Consider the following 12,396-nt stretch of genomic DNA (forward strand, 5'->3'; position numbering starts at 1 on the left):
GCATGAGGAGGAGACCAGGGTGGGGCGTTTAAAACTGGAACCTGCCCCCCCCCCCCAGGCGTGTAATGTGAGGAGCATTTCAACATGTGCCAGCAGGCTCTGGGCAGTACCCGTTGCCCCGGCTGGTGGGGAAGGGGGGGGATCCCAGCCCTCCGGCTTGGCACCGAGCCCAGTGGGCACAGATGCCCTCATGCTAGTCAGCTTGGAGCAGCAGCTTGCCCGCGTGCCCATCCTGCTGCAGGGGCCTCGGCATTGGCCGCTGTCTCCGCTGCTCCCTGGGAGCCCCCTTGCTCCGCTCTGTGCCCCCCAAACGGGAGGCCCCCAGGGTGCAACGGGGGGGCTGGAGCTGCAGGCAGTGGTGTCTCTGCAGGGCTCACTCCCTGGCACAGGGCGCAGAGGTGCAATGAGGAGCGGGCGGGGGGGTTGCATTTCATTCCCGAGGGCAGGACGGCCCGCGCCTAGCACCCATGGCAGCGTCGAGAGAACAGCCCGGTCTGATGCTCCAGAACCAGACCGTGCCAACCAGCATCAATCTCCCCCCATTACGCCCTCCGCTCACGCTGCTTCTCTCCCTTCCCGAACTCCCCTCCCGCCCCCTGTCCTCTCTCCCCTCTGCCCGTCCTTCCCCTGGCAGCTCCCAGCCCCCCCACCCCTGGGCTCTGCAGGGCTACAGGGAACGTGTCCCTTGCCACGTCCATGTGGAACCACCACGCAGAGCACCCCGGGGGACATCGCCCTTCGCTGAGCTGCCGTTCCAGGCGCTCTGCAGACACGGGCAGGTTTCTCCCCCACCAGGAGGGCTAGATGCAGAGTCTGACTATGGGCTCGGGCCGCCTGTCGGCACCACGCAGCCGAGGTGCAGCCCAGCACGGGGGCGACGCTGGAGCTGCCTTCTGCCGGCGGCACGGTGACAGCCGGGCCCTCCCCACGCCGGGGCCAGTCGCGTGTGCTGTGAGGAAGGTTCATCCCACGGGAGCCACTGCCCAGCCCCACAGCACCAACTCCCCTCGGCTGGAGCTGTCACTAGTCGCTCCCCCTCCTAAGGAATCTGGTGCTGTGCCCCGGGTGGAAAAGGGCCGCTCCGCTCCTCCCCAGCAGTCGCTGCTGCTCCGGAGTCGGTAAAGCACGCGAGACCGGCTGCGATCGCTGGGCATGAGAGAAGCACGCGCGCGAGCCGGAGATAGTGCTGAGCGGATTGCTCCGACCTGGCCGCTCCGCGGGGCAGAGGCACCGTTGTGTGGCCCAGTGCGGACAGCTCAGGGGTGTTCTGGGCTGACACTGGATTGACCCCAGCGGGCCCCTCTTCCCGGGGCTGAGTGATGCAAGGCACCGCCCCTAGCGGCAGTGAGGGCCGCAGCTCAGAGACCACACACACCATCGGGAGGGGGGAGCCGGAGGGGCATTCCCCCCAGGCTGGCCATGGTTGTGCTGCCAGGCAGGTGAGTTATGCCAGCTCAGGCTGGCACATGCGCTATCCTACAGCCAGCCAGGGGCTTGCGAGCCACTAGGGGAGCCGGGCACGAGAGGAGCTGGCGGGTGGGTGGCTCCGCTGGCGGGGGCTGCCGCTAACTGAGTGCGCTGTGGGCACCATTCCATGTCAGCTTCTGTTCTAGCGGCCTCGTGCCCAGCACAGCTCTCCCGCCGCGGAGAGACTCCAGCCTCCTGCTCTGGCACTTTCCTCTTCTCACCTGCCTGCTGGGCCTGGAGGAGCCAGAGCCACGTAGGTCCTGGCAGCAGAGAAGTGTGGGAGGAGGAGGCCTTACGTGAAGCACCTTGGGGGCGCCTTCCTTTGCGGCAAATGCTCCCCGGCTCCTCCTTCCCCTCCATGCTGCTCCGGGCCCAGCTCCGACAGTTGTGCCTGGAGCCTCGTTAACGCCCGGCCCCGTGGCAGCCCTGCCCCTGGCACATAGCACTTGCTGGGAGGTCCGGGCAAGGGATCTCGCAGGGCTCGGGTCAGGCAGACCAGTGCAAATCCAGCTGCTGGGTTTGTGGAGGACTCGCTGGGCAGGCCAGCAAAGGGACAACGGGCCCGTGAGCTGCAGCCGGCCTGGAGTTGCCAGCAAATTAGCTCTGTGCTCCAGCGGCTCCCAGGGAGTTGAGGGTCCCAGGCCGGCTTGTTTGCCTGTTTGATGAGAGGCTGGTGCCCGGGAGCAGCCGGGGCAGCTAGTCAGGGCCGCATTATGACTTTCGTAGGCCCTTCCCACCATAATAATAGCAATATTAACAATTATTTTTGCTATAACTTTAAAAATTTCAACATTTTATTTTTTTTCTGTTTTAAGCCAAAATTAATAGATGTTCGTGGTCCCTAAAAGTTTCATATTTTTCTGATGTGAGAAAAAAAACGAAAACGTTTTCTTCGACCCTAAAAGGTCTTTTTTTTCTTCTGATTTTAAAAGAAATTAAAACATTTTCGTGGGCCCCAGGCACTGAGCCTACTGGGCCTAATGGATAAGTCGGCCCTGCAGCTAGTGCTGCGTGATTCAGCCCCGGGGAGGGGAAACCGGAAACACAAACTACTTCTCCAGAGGGGCCGAGCATGGGTCCAGCAGGGCAGAGCGTAGGCAGGAGGCCCCCGAACCACCAAAGGCTGGGGATTGGTAGGCCGGCGGGATATTGGGGGAAGGAGGATTTTCTTTATTTGCTCTAAATATAGAATCATAGAATCATAGGACTGGAAGGGACCTCGAGAGGTCATCGAGTCCAGCCCCCCGCCCTCAAGGCAGGACCAAGCTCCGTCTACACCATCCCTGACAGATGTCTATCTAACCTGTTCTTAAATATCTCCAGAGAGGGAGATTCCACCACCTCCCTTGGCAATTTATTCCAATATTTGACCACCCTGACAGTTAGGAATTTTTTCCTAATGTCCAATCTAAACCTCCCCTGCTGCACTTTAAGCCCATTACTCCTTGTCCTGTCCTCAGAGGCCAAGAGGAACAAATTTTCTCCTTCCTCCTTGTAACACCCTTTTAGATATTTGAAAACCTCTATCATGTCCCCCCTTAATCTTATTTTTTCCAAACTAAACAAGCCCCATTCATGAAGCCTGGCTTCATAGGTCATGTTCTCTAAACCTTTAATCATTCTTGTCGCTCTTCTCTGTACCCTTTCCAATTTCTCCACATCTTTCTTGAAATGTGGCGCCCAGAACTGGACACAGGACTCCAGCTGAGGCCTAACTAGTGCAGAGTATCTGGGACACTTTGTAAGTCTTGCACCTGAAGCAGCTCCGTAGCGCAGGGCCATTGCCAGGCCATGTGGACTCGCGTCCTGGCGTGAATTGCACCCTGCTATTCAGAGAACAGTCTGACCAGCTCCTGTGCTCCTGCGCCCCCAGGCCAGCAAGCCCCCCGCAATTCGAGGGGTCAGGTGGGGGCTGGGTTTCCATCTGCCGAGATCCGAGGCTGGGGGAAGAGCTGCCACCAGCAGTAGCAGGCTCTGCTCCATGGGCTCTCTCCTGCTTTTCTTGTTCGCCTCCATTCTCCAGCCCAGGGCCAAGGCGTTTCTCTGAGGTGTGCTGGGTGCCCCTGTGAGCTCCCCAGTGCCTGGAGACACCCCCAGGATGGCCTCGTTAGGCTCCGAGCAGCCACACAGATGTACCCACAACCCCCCTCTCCTCCCGGGACAGATGCGTTGGGCCCGGAGCCAGGAGGAAGCAGCCGCGCTCCCCTGGGCCCGAGGCCGTGGGCATGGCTCTGCCAAGTTTGCATCGAGCCCCTTGGCAGAGCTGTGGGGAAGGGGGAGCCCCGGGCTCTGCGGGTCGGGACTGAGGCCACCGGCAGAGCCAGGTGTGAGGTCGGCCTCTCCCTGCCACAAGCACCAGTCACTTGGGGCGTGGAGAAGCGGCCAGCCACTCAGAGGGCCTGGGCCCAGGGCAGGGCCGGCAGAAGACATGCGGAGGCCTGGGTCAAGCTGAAGAGGCCCCCTCGCGGTACCAAACGCTGCGTTGCTCCCACGGGAAGGCGAATGGAAACAGAACGCCGCAGCTTGAGATTTGCATCCCTACCGGGGCACAGGCAAGAATGCAACTCGAAACCAGCCGGTTTGGGTATTTAGAGGCCCCTCACCGTCTGAGGCCCTAAAATGTAGCGTAAATCCGGCACTGCCGGGACTGTGCCCCTCTGCAGCCCAGTGACTACCCGCACCCACCTGACACAGCCCATCTCAGAGCTCTCTGTCCCCAGAGGTGGATTTCCCCACGCTAGGGGACCGGGCGCTCACATTTTCTGGCCGTCCCTCTCCATGCGGTGCCTGTGACCCACTCCTCTTCAGCCCGAGCGTGAAAGATGAACCGTGCGCCCTGCCTGGCTCTGTCTTCCCAAAGGCCAACACAACCGGCCTGGCTCACAATACCTGTCCACCCACCCCGGTCCTGAGCAGGGGGCGGCAGCTCGGCCGGTGACGGCTCCCTCTTTTCTGACGCACCCAGCCGGGAGCGCGGGGCTGTATATAAGGAGGGGACGCGCTGCCTGCCTGACACTTCACTCGGCAGCCAGGACGGCAAGAGCCAGGAGAGAGTAGAGGTAAGAGCCCCCTTTGTGTGTGGGACAGAGCGCACCCGAGTGCCACACTCCCCTAGGAAAGGCAGGGGAGGGATTCCTGGGACTGGCTTGATCGACTGCACGGCAGCGCTTAAGTTACAGGCAGGCCAGGTCGCCTGGATGCCTTTCTGGGCCACCTTACTGCTGCCTTGTGGCCCCTCCTGCCGCTGTGTAACGCAAAGCAGCCGCTTGGTGTTCCGGGCCCCCAGCCTTTCTCCCGCGAGGTGGATCTGCCGGCTGGCCGCAGGGTTTAACAAAACTCTGCTTCGTGAGGGACCTTGGGATTTCCCCAGGAAAAGGCTCCGGGACTAGGTACTGAGAACTAATAACAATACTTCAGCAGAGCCTCTGCAACGCACACACCTTCAGACACACACACGCGCGCGCATGCACCTTCAGACACACGCACATACGCGCACGCACCTTCAGACACACACACATACGTGCATGCACCTTCAGACACACGCACATACGTGCACGCACCTTCAGACACACACACATACGCGCACGCACCTTCAGACACACACACATACGTGCATGCACCTTCAGACACACACACACACGCCCCTTCAGACACACACACATACGCGCATGCACCTTCAGATACGCGCACGCACTTTCAGACACACGCCCCTTCAGACACACACATGCACGCACCTTCAGACACACACGCACCTTCAGACACACACCCCTTCAGACACACACACACCTTCAGACACATACTCTCATACATCTTCAGACACACACCCCTTCAGACACACGCACACATCTTCAGACACACACACGCACCTTCAGACATACACACACACCTTCAGACATACACACACACACACCTTCAGACATACTCGCACACATCTTCAGACACACACCCCTTCAGACACACACACACACACACACACACACACACACACACGCATCTTTAGACACACACCCCTTCAGACACACACGCATGCACCTTCAGACACACACACACACACACACACATTTTGAGACACACACACACGCACCTTCAGACACACAACTTCAGACACACACACTTTCAGACACCCCCTTCAGATACACACACACACACACACCCCTTCCAAGCTTAGGCCACAACACGAGCCACAGCATCCAGTCACTCTCCTACAACTCTGCTGGCCTGCGCCCCCCGGTCCAGCTCTGGGCTGGCTCGCTGCCATGGGCCGTGTGGGCCATGCTGTCTTTCGGCCCCAGCCCTCTGGGTCCAATGAACGCGCAGCCCGTGGGATGGACGAATCTCTCCCACGTCAGGCCTGAATCTAGGGGGTGGCCGGTGGCTGTGAGGAGCCTGGCCACAGCCCCTAGCAGGCCCGTGGGGGGCCAGGCGAGTCCCTGGGTTCGTTTGGTGCCTCTGCCCCAGCTTTGGCTCACTCTGTCCAGCAAGCAGAGCAGGGAACTGGATTCTGCTCCCAGCCCTGCTGTCACCCGGCTGCGTGACCATGGGCGAGTCCCCTCCCCGCGGACAGCAGCCACGATGGCACTGGCCCACCGGCGCGCTGCAGGGAGCTGGTCAGGTGTGGCTGGGAGAGGTACCAGCACAGGGCTGCTGTTATTCCTCCTGTATTAGTGCTATCCCGCCCTGGCAGGAGGAACCTTTGACTGAGATACCCCCACCCCCCTGTCGTGTCCCCTTCTTGCCCCACAGCCCTGAGATTTCCAGAGATGAACCTGATGCTTCAAGTCACCGTCCTCAGCCTCCTGTGCCTGCTGGGGCCGGGCCGGGTTCAGAACAGATCCCTGCTGAGGGAGAGATGGAGCGCGCTGGGCCTGCCGCAGAACAGAGAGCTGGTGAGCAGGGGGGCTCCCGCCCTAGACCGGGGGCCTCAGGCTGTCTGCACCCAGCACTTCCACCGCGGGCTGGAAGCGGCTGGTTTTTGATGAGCAACTGATCACGTCTCCCTTGCAGCTTTTAGAAAGGCGGGGGGATCGCTCCCTCTTCCATCGCACGGGCTTGGGGAGGAGGGCGGCCGGGATCAAAGCAAGTGGGGAGGCAGTGAGATGGCGCTGGAGTGAGGTTACATTAGCCAAGCCCTCGAGAAGGGCCTCCGGGCTTTCTCGGCAGGCTCTGGAGCCACGTGCAGTGCCGGCGCCTTCGTTTCAAGTGCCCATTAGGTCCTCGCTAATGACATGCCGCAGCGCCGGTGCCAGATGAATTCGCTCTCGCCAGGATGACTCATGCCAGGACCGGCCCTGAGGAGGCATCGCCCGCGGGAAAGCAGGCAAAGCCCCCACCCCGAGGAGTCCAGGCTCAATGGGGCCTGAAAGTGAAGGTGTCTGTGTGCCCCAGGCTGCGGCGTGGCCTGTCGCCCTCATGCTGGGAGCAGATATGGACTGATTCCCCCTGCCTGGGCTGCTCCCTGCAGGGTCTCCTTGGGAGGGGGCTGGAGACCCCCTAAGGGAAGAACACACGGAGCTCAACAGTGGGGGTGTTAACTAACGTGTGTTTGCGTGAACGTGTAACCGCTGGATTTTTCTTAAACGCCTGTTCCCTGGGACCCGCCCCCCCACCCCTACCTCTGATAGAGAGGCAGCATTGGGGGGTGGGGGACAGGCAGCTCTGTGGGAGCTGAAGCGCATGGAGCCGACTCCTGTCTGCCCCCCAGCACTGCTGCCTTTTAAGCCAGCTCTCCTCCACCTGCCCCCCTCCCACGCTGCTGCCTCTTACTTGCCCTCCTCTCCCTCACTGCTGCTGCCTCTGATACAGAGGCAGCAGCACGGGAGCGGGGGCAGGTGGCTCCGTGGGAGCTGGTGTTCAGGGGGAGCCTGATACAAAGACAGTGGGGGAAGGAGGCAGTCATTAGCAGGGCTCAACAAATTATACAATCTACTTGCCCGTGGCCAGTAGATGGTAACCCGGAAGAGCCGGGTTCGGGCGATCTGCGCATGCTCAGATCGCTGGACAGCGCAGCTGGCGAGCAGGGCTCACTGCGGTTCGGCAAGCCCTGGTCATTAGGATTAACGGAGAAGCTCAGGAGTATCGGTTAATCGTGTAAACAACGACATGCTAACATCCCTACTCAGTACAGCCCTATGTGGCCCGCCCGCCTGGCTCTTAGCCAGACACAGCAGGGGATGAGTGTCCGTGCGGCTACCAGGAGCAGAAGCCGGCCAAGCCCTTTCAGACTGAATGGGAACAGACCCAGATGGCACCGCACGCCCAGAGCCACTCACCCCTTGGGGTGTTCCCCCCCAGCTGCCGCCGCTGGACAGAGAAACCATGACAACGAGGAGCGAGCTGCGGCCTAGTGGCCACCCAGCCACAAATGCTGAGGGGTCGGAGCCCTGGGGCTGGCTGTTCCAGCGGGAGGTGACCTCCCGCTAGGCAAAAGGCCTGAGAAGTGGGCTGCTGAGCTGTCCCCATGATGCCTGAGCTGCTCACTCCCACCACCCTGGCAGAGGCGGCTCCCTGTTCCACCTCCTGCCTCCGCCGGTGAGCTCGGAGTCCAGCCCCAGGACTGAGAGCAGCTCCAGGCAGGCTCTGTGGAGCAGGCACTAGCAGTTAGCACAGTGTTTCTTAAACTTTTTAAGACTGAGGAACACCAAGCAATACTTTTTTTTATGAGGAACACCAAGGATTTTTTTGTTGAGCAAAAAAAAAAAAAAAAAAAGTCAGGAGGGGGAAAATGGGTCGGGAGGAAAGTTATTGAAAAAAAAAAGTCGCCTGCCCCTTTAAGGGTGGCCATTTTGATTTCTGTTCTCCACTACACACTGGTGTGCCACGTAACACAGTTTAAGAAACACTAAGTTAGCAGGACTCAGGCCTGGTTTCCCCTCCCCACCCACAGTTCCTAAGTGCCCTGCAGAGTTATTTCCGCAGCAGAGGGATCCACATAGAGAAGACTGCGCCGGCCTTCGGGTTGCCCATGAGGAATCACAACCTGGGGGACCAGGAAGAACGAGAGCTGGTGGCCCTGGAGACCGGGGTAGATGACTAGGAAGAGCCAATGGCAGGTAACCGCCCCCTTTCCTTGTCTGTGTTCAGGACTGGCTGGCGTGGCGCTCATGAGACAGGCGACGCAGGGGGCCCTGTGAGCACCCCGCAGCCAGTTCGTTTTGTCAGCTCTTTGGTTCATTTGCCCAAGTCGTCTGAACGTCTGCAGAGGCAGCGTGGGCTAGTGGGACGGGAGCAGGGCTGGAACCCGGGAGCCATCAGGTTTACGGTCAGCCATGCAGCCTTGTGCTTCTGATGGGGATGGGGATCCGCAGGGGAGGGAGAGTCACTTGGAGGGAAAACCCGAAGCAAGGACTAGCCGTAGTTGTTCCAGTTGGCTTCCCAACCACCACGTGGTGACAGTCCGAGCCCTGATCTGCTCCGAGCATTGGCCCCCACCTCTGCCTGCAGTACAACTGATACCAAGGCATTACCCTGAGGACCCTCGAGTTCGCCTGGAAGGGAGCCCGTGCGAGGACAGGCAGGTCCAGCTGCCACACCAGCCTTGTCCTAGTGATTGTTCTAAAATGTGCCAAATTGCAGACAGCTGTCATGACTGGCCCAGGTGCATTGTGGGGGTTTGAAGCCTGAGGGAGCTCAGGGGTATAAGCCACTGCTGGAAGCAGAGCCTGAAGCAGAGGAGTCTGAGTTCTGGTCTGCACGACAGGAGGCAGGATCCTGGATAAGATGGGTCCGTGGGCTGATGTTATGCTTATGAGAAACACACGGGCTCTTTTTCAGGGGGAAAGGCCACACGCCGCATTTATTGAGAACACAACAGGAAAAGCAGCATTTGCATCTATACACCCCCCCCCCCCCCCCCCCCCCCCCGTACGCACACAGAGATGCTGCAGGTGTTCTTACAGTTACCAGTCTGTCGTGGCTTGAGTGGCCCATTAGACTGAACATGATTGAGGAGCTGGGTTCTGTCGGTCATGGTCCGGCTCTCCAATGTTGCAGGGCTACACTCAGACTTCCCTGGCAAAAGCACTCCATTTTTAGACATGTATGTTCCCATTTGAGTCCATAGGTTTCGCAGTGTTGTGCTGTAATCCTTGATCCTTAAGTAGGGTTAATCTTGGGCTTCTCCACAGCTGTCTTTTGATGGTTATCGTCAGGCGGCCCATCATTGTCTCTTGTTTGTCATCTAATCTGGGGCTGCCTCTGCCTGTCTCCAAGGTTTGTCAGTCCTGCTAATTTAATTCTAGCATTGGACAACATAGGTGCTTCCTGGTTGTCTTTGAGGTTGTCACTTTTCTTGCCCATCTAGGCACCCGTGATGGCTTTCACACTTAGCCTTAGCTACGCACGCATCCCCCACTCGCACCAACCCTGGGACAGAGAATTTCCTGTTCAATAATTCTGCAGAGCGTTTCAGGCAGGATGACCTTTTGGAAAGGGTTATATATAAGTTACTGAAGAAATGACAAAAATAATCTCACACAACTGAGTTAGATAAAAGGCACAACTTAATTTGTAATGCTAATAGAAAGCAAAACCTTATAGCAAACATCGACCGATCATTTAGGGTGGCTGGTAGGGTCAAACAGAAGCAGACAGCCTTTGTAATCAAATCATTATATAGAGCTTATTACCAATCTTCTACCAACACTAAAATGCTGCCATAGGGCCAGAGGGTCTGACCCAGTCCGGCAGGAAGTGGGATACCAGGCTCAATGGGCCAATGCTCTGCTCCAGCGTGAACGGTGACTCTGTGAAAAGCATGCTGCCTTTTGGACTGACTGATTCCACCTTTGTCCTTTCCTGTGTAGGTAGAGTCTTGGCAACATAAGCTCTTCTGTCTCTGAGTACTTCACAGGAATGCACTGACTCTCTCCTGCCACTTCACTGCTGTGAGTGTGTACACACAGACACACACACGTGACCTGTTTATATTTGTGAGGCTCTGCCTGCAATACTGAGCTGTAGGGTGTGGAGCCAATAAATTCTCCTCTTTAACGTTTGTCCTGTCACCTTCTTTGTGAATACCAGCAATCGACAAGCTGCCCTTTGGCTGGGTCTCCACACGCATGACTCATGCTGCTTCCTCCATCCTCCAGATCAGCCTAGGATTCAGCAAGAAGGATTCGCACTGTCACACAAACAGGAGAATTCAAAAAGATGTGTTGGAAAGGAAAGACAAGAAATCGAAACTGTCCCTGAGCTACCTCCAGGGAATGAGAAAGCTGCATTCTTAACGATGCCATAGCTAATAGCTGCCACTCCATCATCATTGTCTAATCTACCTACTACAGGTTGGACCTCCCTGGTCCAGCATCCTCGGGACCTGACTGGCCCAGGATGAGGGATTTCTGACCCTCCTGCTGCTTCCCCCCCCCCCCCGCCCTGCCATCTTCCACAGATTTCCTGGCTCCCCCCACAGCCCAGCCGAGCAATGCACCAGCTCCTGGACCCTACATCTTAGCTGAGTCACATACTGCCCCCTCGTCCCCCACAGCCCAGCTGAGCCGTGCATCACCCCCTCCTCTCCGCATAGCGCTGGGCTCCCAGCCCCCCACCCCTCACAGTGCGTCGGGACTCTCTGATCTTTCCACACCATGGATATCGCCGGACCAGAGAGTTCCAGTTTATAGTGTCTTTGCTGGTGTCATAAAAGGACTTAGACCAGATTCGGCCCAAGAGCCCATTCCTTTCCCCTTGCCCCAGACCCCACACTCCTGGTACCTTGATCTCACCCCCTGGACAATCAAAATAGCAAACCGCACCCGGTCCCAGGCATCTGCCTTCAGGAAGTCCCAGTGCCCACGCACATCAGCACAGTTCAGTCCTGCAGCCTGTCATAGTGAGATTGTGACATGGTGCTGGAAAAGAGGCTTATCGGTGGAGTTTGGTTTTGTTTCCTGAGTGAATTAAGAAATAAGGGCTGGAGGTTCTGCTGGCAGGTACCAGGAAATGGCCTGGGTCAGGCAAGGAGAAGAAATGTATTCTGAGTAAAGAAAGCTGCCCTAAGCGTGGAAAGCAGCTGCCTCAGAAAAGGCTGACAGCTGGGTGGGAAAGACTCTTCCCAGAGCCTCATCCCTTCCAGGAGCCCCTGAACTTCCTTAACTTCCACATTAACCTCCTCCTCCTTCAGGTAGAGTGACCACCTTTGGTGGATGGAAATCTTACTATATATATATATAGAGAGAGAGAGAGAGAGAGAGAGAGAAATGTGTATCTCTATGTTTGTCTGTGAGTCCGTCTGTTCAAAGCTCCTCCTAGGACCACTAAATTTGGTATGCAGCTTCCTCTTATCATAACTGAAAGCAAGGTCAGGGTTTGGTTGTTAGGATACTGGGATGTGCATGGGATTTAATTGTTTCCCATAGAAGGGAAAGGGAGGGGGCTGGTAGGAGTGGTTATACTGCAGAATGACCATAGGGAGCACCAAAGGGCCAGAGATGAGGACTGGGATAGCTATAGCCTCATTGGGCCAGCAGGAGGCAGGGGCGGAAAAAAGGACAGCTATCTACTATATTTCAGAAAGTTTATTTGTGGTATGAAACGGCTGGGATTGTCCTCTCTCTCCGAGGCAGCCTGCATACTGAAGCCCTCATCCCAAGCCCCATCCCAGAACTATGAAAACGAAGAAACACAAAAGTTATTTGAGTTAAGGACCTGAGCAATGCCGGGTAAATCTTCTAGTATCACATGAAAAATAAGGGACGATGTTTTATTTTAAGGGACATTTTAGGGAATCCCCATTTTCTATAGTGCAGCATGAATTGTCCATTTCAGCTGCTCTCCCCTACACAGGGCAACTAACATCGGCTTCAATCCCATGTTTAAAACCCGCCCTGTTGCTATCAGTTTTAATACAGCTCAACTCATCTTAAAATAAACCTGGGGTGGTGGGTCAATCCAGGTGCCCTTCTCCACCTCTCCCTCCCCCTCCAGACA

At 57.3% G+C, this 12,396-nt stretch overlaps 1 long non-coding RNA gene across 1 annotated transcript; it reads left to right on the top strand.

The window, feature by feature from the left end:
- Positions 1-4,388: 4,388 nt before the first annotated feature.
- LOC112546237 (uncharacterized) lies at positions 4,389-10,406 on the top strand. The gene is made up of 4 exons (XR_003089878.2): positions 4,389-4,526; positions 6,211-6,353; positions 8,351-8,516; positions 10,269-10,406. It is a non-coding gene; the product is annotated as an uncharacterized LOC112546237 (long non-coding RNA).
- Positions 10,407-12,396: the final 1,990 nt, after the last annotated feature.

Source organism: Pelodiscus sinensis, chromosome 29, assembly GCF_052426305.1.
Source record: "Pelodiscus sinensis isolate ZL-2025 chromosome 29, ASM5242630v1, whole genome shotgun sequence".
Classification (NCBI taxonomy): domain Eukaryota; kingdom Metazoa; phylum Chordata; order Testudines; family Trionychidae; genus Pelodiscus; species Pelodiscus sinensis.